The sequence below is a fragment of the Vigna unguiculata genome, chromosome 10, assembly GCF_037176805.1.
Source record: "Vigna unguiculata cultivar grain cowpea cultivar isolate G323 ecotype 2 chromosome 10, ASM3717680v1, whole genome shotgun sequence".
NCBI lineage: Eukaryota > Viridiplantae > Streptophyta > Magnoliopsida > Fabales > Fabaceae > Vigna > Vigna unguiculata.
The window spans coordinates 40,488,976-40,500,856 of NC_140801.1; the positions used below are offsets into that span (position 1 = coordinate 40,488,976).

The window sequence follows — 11,881 nt, forward strand, 5'->3', positions numbered from 1 at the left end:
TGGTACTAAAGAAAAGCGTCTAGCTCTAAGACAATTATCCGGACATGATATAGTTTAACAATATCAACAATTTGATCAGGTTAATATTATTATTTTTGTTACTAAATATTGATTCAGTTATTTTTATATTTTTATTATTTATTTAAATAATTGTTAAATTTATATATTATTTTCTCTCTCTTCAAGATCGAATTAAAGGAAAAGATATCATTCATTTAAATATTTTTTAAAATTTAAACATTACGGAAATGAGTTCAACATTTTTTATCATTTATTTTTGCTCTTATTAATTAATAATAATTATATTCAGGTGACATTTGGTAAGTTTATAAGGAAAAGAAAGCGAGGAGGAATACAATTACTCAAGAATTGGAAGAAAAAAAGCATTTTTTTTAGTTGTCTTACTGAAAATGTCTAAAATTATGCCACAATCTAGATGTCATGCATATTGAAAAAAATGTTAGTGATAACATAATAAGAACATTGATGGATCTTGAAAATAAGACAAAAGATAATATAAACTATCGATTTGATCTTGCCTATATGGGTATACGTCCAGAGCTTCATGCGACTATGAGTGAAGAAGGAAAATACACATATTCGTCTGCATGTTATACCATATCATCTCAGGAAAAACATACATTTTGTCAATTTCTAGTGAAAGCAAGTAAAATGGGAAATCCTCTTTATTTATTTATTTATATATATATATATATATTTATAAAAGATGGTAGATATCTATGCTAACCTCGCCTTCTCTTTGTTAACCTCGCCTTTTAGCTTTTTCATTAATTTTCTCCAGTTTACGCTCTCTTCTATTGTTTTTTCTTTTTTTCCTTCCTCTCTTACAAAGTGTTAACGTTTGCATTTATAAAAAAGAAGGTAATCATTGCTTCTTATTCAAACTGAAATTAATTCTCTTCAGTTTGCTTTTCCTTGAGATTTTCATTTTCCTTTTCACTCCAAAACAATAAAATGCACATATTTATGTCACTAAGTCATTTAAATGTTACATTGTCTTATAATTTCTTTATCTTTTATTTTTAATTAGTATTAATTTTCATTTTGACATCTCTAATTTTCATATATCAACTATTACTCGTTATTCATTATTATTGTTATATATTTGTTATTCAGTCTAATGCTTATTCATTTAATTCAAAACTTTTATATATAATTAAACGTTTCTATAATAGTTCAATCATTCACTAATACAAAAAAGGTCTTCAACGTCACTTTTTTAACGTCTGCTCAAAAGAACACCAACGTAAAAAATGACTGGTGGCAGTTTTGTAAATAACTGGACAAATTTAACGTCTGCCCATCAGTGCCCCGACGTCATCTTCAAAAGGACGTCGGCCTATCAGCTCCTTGACGTCAAATTACGTCGGCCCTAGAGATCCCCGACGTTAAATTACGTCAGCCTAGCACAGCACAGACGTCAATTTTTTCCTAAAACCAACGCGAACCCCTCTCCTCCCCTCTGTTACGTTGCGCGTTCTTCTCCTCCGTGTCGGCGACAGCGAGAGCCACCATTGCAGGTCAGTTTCTTCATTTTTCACCACTGAAAGTTGTTGGGTTTTGATTTGTGGATTGATTTAGGAGTTTTTGTTTTCGTCTCCATTTTGCAGTGTTATTCTTCGTCTCCGTGGTGTGTGAAATGGAATATTGGCCTCCCACATTCTCCCCTCCGTGTCGGCGACAACGCCATTGTAGGTACGTTTTTTCATTTTCCACCACTGAAAGTTGTTGGATTTTGTTGTGTGGATTGGTTTTGAGTTTTGAGTTTTGAGCCCAATATTTATCGTTTTCGTTCCCATTTGGTAGTGTTTTTCTTTCCCATATTTGGCCAGCCAGTAGCACGTTCGGCCCCTAAGACCACTCTCCTCCAACTTCGATTTTGGTTTTGCAAAAAGAGGTTATCTTTACTTATCCTTCTTTTTGCATTTTGTTAGTGTGTTCATATTGTATGTATGTAATTGAATTTTTTTTTACCATTGTAGTTTAACATTTTGAATATTTTTTAGTTAGTTTTTTGGGTCTACTTTTTATTTTGAATTTTTGTATTAATATTTACATAATTTTGAAAGAAATTTATGTTTATTGTTAGATTTCTTTTATTTAAAATATTTTCAATTTTATTTGATTTTTTAATACTATGGTTGCATTGTCGTTTTATATATGAAGATTTATTATAATTTTAATTAAATACTGAGCGAACCTTAGTTCCCGTTTAAGATTTAGTACAAATGATTAAATTTTTAATCGTTTGTATTAAATCTTGAATTGTCCGATCGGACAGTTTGGAAGAATTATTTTTCATAATTTGTTATAACGCATACATTGAGGTTTATGCATAAATTTCACAAAATTTCGATTGAGGCTAATTTGTGTTGTTCTCTGGATGCATACTTGATTGTGATCATGATTAATCACTTTCATTTCGTGTATTTCAGAGACCAATGCGAAATGCTGTCGAAATTTTGTGAAATTTATGATGTTTGACTTATTTGTATATGTGTTAGCAAATTATGAAAAATAATTTTTTCGAATGGGTAGGACCTCACCTAGTGAGAGTTAAAAGTTTGAGATTGATTGAGTTTTTTACGAACATAGTATGGATCGAAGCTGGATGAATGAGCGTCACATAAGTGAAGAGTATGAAAAAGGGGTTTTTGAGTTTTTGCAATATGTTCAAGAACACGCAATCTCAAGTAACGGGACATATTTTTGTCCTTGTGTTCGTTGTCTTAATCAAATACGTCATGACTTGGGAACAATGTGTGTTCATCTATTCATCTTTGGTATAATGAGAAGTTATACACTTTGGACTTGACATGGAGAAGTATTAAACAAGCCTACAACGTCACGAGGAACAGATTATGTAGACGACTGGATGAATGATCATTTAGAAGATATGGTACGTGATGTTGGGGAGGAGAATTTTGGAAAAGTTCATTTATATGATTCTCTTAAGTCCGATTCAGAGGAAGAATTGTACCCAGGATTGTCAACAACTTTGAAATTATTCAGTTTAAAAGCAAGGCATGGATGGACGGATACAAGTTTCACAGAATTGTTGGAGTTGTTAAAGAAGATGCTTCCAGAAAATAACACGTTACCTATCCGTAATTACGAGGCGAAGAAAGTTTTATGTCCAATGGGTTTGGAATATCAAAAGATACATGCATGCCCAAATGATTGTGTTTTATACAGAGACGAGTTTGCTTCACTAAAGGCGTGTCCAACATGTGGTTTATCGCGGTTTAAAAAGAAAATTGATGGAAAAAGTGGCGATGAAGACAAAGATGGTCCACCTGCTAAGGTGATGTGGTACCTTCCTATAATACCTAGATTCAAACGACTATTTTCCATTAAAGAAGATGCAAAAAACCTGAAATGGCACGTTGATGAAAGAAAGTGTGATAATCTTCTTCGACACCTAGTTGATTCTCCACAATGGAAGAAGATTGATGAAACATTTCCAGAATTTGGTGCTGAGCCAAGAAACTTAAGACTTGGACTTGCTACAGATGGTATGAATCCTTATGGGAACTTAAGTAGCAAACATAGTTCATGACCAGTTTTGCTGATGATTTACAATTTATCTCCTTTGTTATGCATGAAGAAGAAATATATGATGGTATCTATGATGATATCGGGTTCTAGACAACTTGGAAATGACATTGATGTGTACCTAAAGCCGTTGATCGATGATTTGAAACTGTTATGGGAAGAAGGTGTCGATGTGTATGATTCATATTCTCAAGAATTGTTTTGTTTGCGTGCAATGTTGTTTTGCACCATAAATGATTTTCCGGAGTATGGAAACTTGAGTGGTTACAGTGTTAAAGGTCATTTTGCATGTCCCATTTATGAAAAAAACACGAGTTATATTCAATTGAAGCACGGTCAGAAAATTGTGTATACAAGACATTGAAAGTTCCTTCCTCGAAATCATCCTTATCGTAGAATGAAAAAAGCATTTAATGGAAGTCTTGAGGATGAAGTTGTAGCAAGACCCCGCAATGGTGAATAAATATATAACCAAGTGGAAAACATTGACATTGTGTTTGGGAAACATCCAAAGAAAAAGACCACGGAGAAAAGCATTTGGAAGAAACGATCAATCTTCTTTAATCTTCCATATTGGTGTAAACTTGATGTACGACATTGTACGGACGTGATGCACGTCGAAAAAAATGTATGTGATAGCGTCATCGGGACTTTACTAAATGTAAAAGGAAAGACTAAAGATGGAGTTAAAGCACGACAAGATTTGGCTGAAATGGGCATCCGTTCTGAGTTACATGCACAATCAATTGGAAGACGAACCTACCTGCCTCCAACTTGTCACACTCTTTCTAGAAAAGAGAAGCAAATTTTTTTGTGAGTGTTTAAGAAGTGTGGAGGTTCCCCAAGGTTACTCTTCAAATATTAGTAGCCTTGTTTCTATGCAAGATTTAAAGTTAGTCGGTTTAAAGTCTCACGATTGTCATGTGTTGATGCAACAACTTTTACCAGTAGCTTTTCGAGCCATCTTACCTACTTCTGTCAGAGGTATTCTAACACATTTGTGTATGTTCTTCAATGCCATATGCAAGAAAGTTATTGACCCTCGAGTGTTAGACGATTTGAAAAATGAGGCCATTAGACTATTGTGTCAATTGGAAATGTATTTTCCACCTTCATTTTTCGATATCATGGTTCATTTGATAGTTCATCTTGTGAGGGAAATTCGATTATGTGGGCCAGTTTTCTTGAGATGGATGTACCCAGTGGAAAGATACATGAAGATCTTAAAGGGATATGTCAAGAATCAGTATCGACCAGAAGCTTCAATTATAGAGCGGTACATTGCAGAAGAAGCCATTAAATTCTGCTCAAGTTATATGCCAAGTTGTGAACCAATTGGAGTTCCTAAGACTAGACATGAAGGTAAATGTGAAGGTAAGGGTGTACGTGGAGTGAAGATTCAAAGTCTTAGTAGAAAATTAGTTGATCAAGCCCATTTGTACATCTTAAACAATACTGTAGAGAACATTCCTTACATTACGCAACACATTGATGAAACGAAATCAGCACATCCACGAATGAGTGAAAAATGGGCACTTAATGAACATAACAAAACATTATTATCATGGTTTAAGAAAAAGGTTTACGCGACTCCAAATGTTTTTGAAACTCTATTGAGGCTAGCTCGTGGACCAAACACTGATGTCATAACATATGGCGAGTACTACATAAACAATCATTGTTTCTATTCAAAGATGGAAGATGACAAAAGTAGAGTTCAAAATAGTGGGGTTAGACTTCAAGCTGAATTTGTACATTTTGCCAATTCTAAGGACAAGAATTCAATTACAGCATCCATGAGTTACTTTGGAATAATACACGAAATATGGGAAGTTGATTATGTGACTTTTAGAGTGCCAGTCTTCAAGTGTAAATGGTTTGATAGTAATTCGGGTGTTGGCACAGATGACTTTGGCTTTACTTTGGTGGATCTTAACAAGATGAGTGATACAAATGAACAATTTATTAGGACTAGTCAAGCAAGACAAATTTTTTATGTCATTGATCCAACCAATCAGAAATTGTCAGTTGTATTAGAAGGAAGAAACATGCACGTAAATGATGATGAAGATTGTCTAGACATACTTGAGACAACGTCTTTCTCATCAAGAACCATTCAAGACAAAGTTGATGATGTAACTGATGACATCCATGCTATTCGAAGTGATCACAATGAAGGCATATAGGAGAATACAATTTCTTGGTAGGTGTTTATTTAATAATATTGTCACATTTATAATTTTTTTATTTTTCTTGCTGTTTTAATATAATAGAAGTTAATTGAGTATATTTTCATTGTTAACATTTCCTAATGATATGTTTCAGGTATGACAAGCTCTAGATCAGACCACGAGGGACCTGGTAAATCTGTGACTCGGTTGCCGGATGTCACAAACCGACGAGAGAGGATGTCGGTCCACATTGATCCTCGATTGGGTGACCCCAGTGGCCCCTGGGAAAAAAGTATCGTAGCTACATAGGAATGTTGGCCAAAACGAAAGTTTCTATTGCAATTGCATGTTGAGATGACGTCGCGGAGGTCGAGAAGAACCTCCTATGGCAGGATCTTGTGGTATGTTTACTTAAACCAACTATAGTATTTTTTTATGTTACTGTTAACATAACATATTTTATGTTTTAAACAACACAAATTTAAGATTACTCCGAACACTGAGCGAATTAGAAAGGAAGTCTTATCTCACATAGCCACCAGATGGAGGGACTTCAATGCAAGGCTCACACGTTTATATATGTTTAGAGATAGACAACATGACACTCCTTGTGAGAAGTACAAAATTTCTGAGGAGGAGTGGATGCAATTTCGTGCATGTAGAGAGTCTGGAGACTGGTAGGTTTGTCTGTTAAATTTGTTTATAGTGACACTAGTCATACATTTGTGTATTAAAACTATTAAATAATGTTATGTGTGACAACAAAATAGGACAGCAGCCCAACAAAAACAAAGGCTTAATGATACACCACATATACTCTCTCGAGGTGGTTATGCATTATTGGAGAAAAAATTGAAAAAGTCTCGTGCACAGTCTCTAGGACTTGAGTCCCCTGACCTAGTGGATGCAATTCCTAGGTACGAGATGTGGAAGGCTGCTCGGACTAAGTCCGATGGGCAAATGACATCACAATCATCTCAAATCATATCTCAAAAAATAGTAAGTACAAACCTTATTTGACTATCATAGTTCATATGTTTCTCCTTTTGATTAAACTTTCTTTTGTGGTGTAGGATGAATTAATTGAGCAAGAGACTCAGGGTTTGTTTGTTGGCCATGGTCGGGACGATATACTCACAACGGCAATTGGAAGGCCAGAGCACCCAGGACATGTGCGTGGTGTTGGAGGTGCCATTGGTCTTCGAGATTACTTTGGTCCTCCACAAAGCTTGAATTGTTAGTCAAAAGGCCTTGAGGAAGCTGGAGCAACAAATGGAGGAAAGATTCAACCAACGCATAGGAATTATGGAGCAACGTTTTATGGAACAACTTCAAAAACAACAACAAATACAAAGAACACTTGAAGAAAAGCTTCAGTCCATGCAGCAACAGAACATGGAATTACCCACTCAAGCTCCAACAGGACAACGTGTGAGTACAAAAGGCTCATGCTCTGGTGTAGATCATACTGACTACACAAGTCAGTATGAGCTATTGGTTGATGAAGACCCCCGTGCATAATGGCCATAGGACGACAACTTCAGGGTGGGGAGACTATCCATGGTGTTCCTCTATTGCCGCAGTATGTGCGTGTGATGATTGATGAAGTTCGAGATCCCTATGCTCAAGTGCTTGTGCCAACTTCAGAAATCCAATTTCTTGGGGAAGCTTTAGGCACATTTATTGCTTGGCCTAAAGCATTGATCATGCCATACTTTAGCCCACCAAAGGTATTATGACATCATGTTTTTAGTAGTTCAATCTTACAATTTATAAAACTTTTAACGTCAAACCTTTCTAAATCTTTATTTCAGTCCACTCGTCCTGAAAAACAGCCGATCTGACGTCCACGTGTTATACGTGAAGATGATGAAATGACAGAAGCAAAAGATGATCCTCTAGGAAAGCTGCTTCTGAAATTACACAAGTTGAAAAAAGGACCGGTAGAGTTAGAGTGGGAGTTAAGAGTATTTGGCCTCCATTGTCATGTCCCATTGTACATAAACCTGAATGATGCACTAAAGATAATTACAAGAGACAAGATGTTAAATATTTCAGTCATACAACTATGGTGCATGTAAGATTTTTTTTATTGTATTTCATATTTAAAGCAAGGAATTGGTACGTTTTAATATTATACCTAACTATCTTCTTGTAGGTACATGGACAAAGTCATTGTGGACCAAGGTCGATCTTTCATCTATGGATTCATTGAACCTCAAACAATTCAACCTTCGGGAAACTCACCTGACCATATCAAACTTTATTTGCAAACATGGATGGTTGAGTCAAATAGAGAGATCTACTTTGCACCATACATTGATTCGTAAGTGTTTTTGCTAATAATATTTTGTGAAGTATTATTAATTATTTTGGCTAAGTACTTGTGATTGATGGTAGGTATCATTGGCAATTTGTCTCATCATTCCAAGACAATGCCTAGTTGTATGGTTTTGTTCATGCCATAGGAAGATTCCACCAGCTTTTAAAACCATGTTACAAGAGTAAGTATTATTTCTTTTTCAATCCTAACCTATGTATCTACTTAGTTATAAAAACTTACATATGTTTTATGTTTCCAAAATTTCAATAGAATTGTGGGTAAGCCTAGAGGCCAACAACTTAAAGTCATATATCCAAAGGTTAGAACTCATTCATTTTAAAGTTATTAATTTATGTATGTCAACTTATGAGTTTGATGTGTTTATTTTATTTGTAATGTTCAATGTAACAAGCAAGAAGATTCATGGGAATGTGGATATTATGTCATGTCTTGGATAAGAACAATCATTCGAGCTGCAATTAAAGATGAATGGATAGAGGTAATTATATATATCTTTCACATATTATAAATCATATCAAACTTTAAAGAATGATATTCATACATAATGAAATTGTATTACTTTTTCAGCGATTCAAGAATCCATCACCTCTGCTAGATGACATTATCCACACACTAAGACAGGAATGGGCAGCATATCTATTGGAGAGATGGAGTTGATACCACATGAATTAGAACTCCTTTTAAAAACTTTATTGTACAAGAATTTCATGTTGAAACGTTTAGTTTGTTGTTATTTATATTAGTTTAGAATATATGTTGAAACTTAAGTTCTATTATATATAACTGTAACTCCAGAATTGTGCTAAAAGTATTATGAAATTGTTTTGGGAATTTTCTGATTTTCAGGTGTATGGATGTTGTAAAAATAGTCAATTTTTTTTTTAAAAAAATGGAGCAGTTTGACGTCTGATGTGCCCTGACAGACGTTATTTAACGTCTGACCGTACCAGGGCCGACGTTATTTAACGTCTGACGAGCTCTGACAAAAGTTAAATTGCGCAGGTTTTTCCATCATTTCAGCGTGAAAATTGACATCTGTTGTTATTGGCCCCGACATTGGATAACGTCAGACTCTTAAAGGACCGACGTCAAGTGACGTCTGCTATTTTTTTGACATTATTTTGACGTCACCCGATATGACGTCGGTGTTTGGGCAGACGTCAAAGGTCGAAAATGTCGGACGTTAAAAGGCTTTTTTGTGTTAGTGATTTTAAATGTTTTCATTTATTCATTTTTGCATTCAAAATTCTTTTACAGAGTTTTATATTTTATCATACATACTTTTATATATTTTAATATATACACATATACATTTTATATATAACAAAACGGTTGTATCTATATCTATCTATATGTAAGGCTCAATTATTTTTTGTTCTTATTTTTAAAGGTTGCCCCTAATCAATTGGATCTAAAGGCTGGCCCATAGTGTGTCAAGGCCCCTAAAGCAGCCAAGGTCCCTCATTCTGCACTCACTTGCCAAAATCAGTGCTCTCACTCTTCCCTCTTCTTTCCACATAAACTCTGCTAGGGTTTGGGTCTTACCCTTCTTCGCGTTAGCTCAACTCCATTCTTCAGTCCACGTAAGTTGATTCTCCATTATACCTTTCTCATTCTAGGCTCTGTCATCATGATTCTAACTAGGGTTCACCATGGTAACTCATTTTGAATCTATTCCAATGTTTTATAGCTCGTGAATCTGCTTCGTGGTCGGTAGTACTCCCTTGCTTAGGTGTCGAGATATTTTGCTAGCTTTTTCCAGGTAAGGGAAGCTAGAACTCCTTTTTCTTTGAAATATAGTGCACTTATTTTCGTTCTGGAATGAGTATGTTTGATTTATGTGGTGCTACTTTTTTTCTACATTGCACACTTTTTGTAAATGAAGGTTCCCACTTCGTTAACCATTGGATCGAGCGGAAATTTTAACAGCGGATCCTTAACACATAATTCTTGACTTTGACCGTTCGGATCTTGAATCGGAGCTCTATAGTGAGAGAAGTTTTTATCGCAAGGTCACTGTAGTTTTGTTATTGACATCATTGCACACGTTTCGTGAAATGAAGGTTCCTACTTCGTTAACCGTTGGATCGGGATGATATTTCAACAGCTGATCCTTAACACATAGTTCTTGACTTCGACCAGCTGGATCTTGAATTAGAGCTCTGTAGTGAATGCAGTTTTTATCGCAAGATCACTGTAGTTTGGTTGTTGACAACGGTGACCTTTGTTGCTAGTTTGGTGCATACCTTTCTTTATAGTTATTCAATTAAGTTGGTTTTTGTTTCATTTGGTTCTTGATTCAATCATATTTAATTTGAATATATATATACAAAATTTTGGAGCTTTACACAAGCTGCAATTTTATTTCTAAAATACCAAAATCGTTTGCATAATGTGTTGTTAAGTTGGATTGGATAAAAATTATAAGGTTAAAATACCTTTTTGGTCCCAATTTCAATCAAGTTTTTTCAAATAAGTCCTAATTTTTGTTTTGTGTTCAAATAGGTCCCAATTTTCGTCAATTTTGTTCAATTGGGTCCTTTTTTACTAACACCGTTTAAATCATTAACGGCCATGAACAGTGACTGCCACGTGTCACTTCGTGGTTTTTTTGAATTTTTTTGAATTTTATTTTTATTTTTTTGAATTTTTTTTAAAACTTTTTAAAATTTTTTTAATATCTTTTTTAAATGTACACATTCGTGGTTTTTCTGAATTTTTTATTTTATTTTTTTTTTGAATTTTTTTTAAATGTCCACGTGTCAACCCAGTAGTATGCCACGTGTCAAAGTCAATATTCTATATTCAATTTGGTCCCTATATTTGTTATTTTTGTTCAATTAGGTCCCAATTTTTGTTAACATTAACCAATTTGGTCCCTATCAAAGATGTGACCAAATAAAATTTTTATATCAAAGTTATAATGATGTGAATTTTAATATATTATATAAAAATATTTAATAAAATATGTGAATTTTAATATAAAAATTAAATTTGGTTTTAATTTGAAAAGGGACCAAATTGGTTAATGTTAACAAAAATTGGGACCTAATTGAACAAAAATAACAAATATAGGGACCAAATTGAATTTAGAACATTGACTTTGACACGTGCCACGCTATTGGGTTGACACGTGGACATTTAAAAGAAAATTTAAAAAAATTCAAAAAACCACGAAGTGACACGTGACACACTCTTGGGTTGACACATGTACATTTAAAAAAAATTTTAAAAATTTTAAAAAAATTTTAAAAAAATTAATAAAAATAAAAATAAAAAAAATTCAAAAAAACCACAAAGTGACACGTGGCAGTCACTGTTCATGGCCGTTAATGATTTAAAAGGTGTTAGCAAAAAAGGACCCAATTGAACAAAATTGACGAAAATTGGAACCTATTTGAACACAAAACCAAAATTAGGACTTATTTGAAAAAACTTGACAAAAATTGGGACCGAAAAGGTATTTTAACCTTATAAGAATTAGTTATTTTCCAAGAGAGAAATATGTTGTATGATTTTAATATGTGTCTTCAAATGCTTGTGTGAGAATATAGGAGATTCCATGGGGGAGATCCTAATTGATTTAATTAGTAGTGTCTTCATTGGTCAGGACGTAATTTCACGATGGTTGTGTGGTGATGCCTCATTGGTCAGGATATAATTCCATGACCCCTGTTAGTGGGAGTTCATGGTGGCGCCTCATACTTAGGACATAATTCCATGATGTTCGTGGTGGTGCCTTATTATATAATTTATTAAGGATTCAAGGTAAGGATTGCATCCTAACACT

General features: G+C 34.2%; 1 pseudogene; it reads left to right on the forward strand.

Annotated features, from left to right (window-relative positions):
* Positions 1-2,617: 2,617 nt before the first annotated feature.
* LOC146883201 (uncharacterized) lies at positions 2,618-8,136 on the forward strand (annotated as a pseudogene).
* Positions 8,137-11,881: the final 3,745 nt, after the last annotated feature.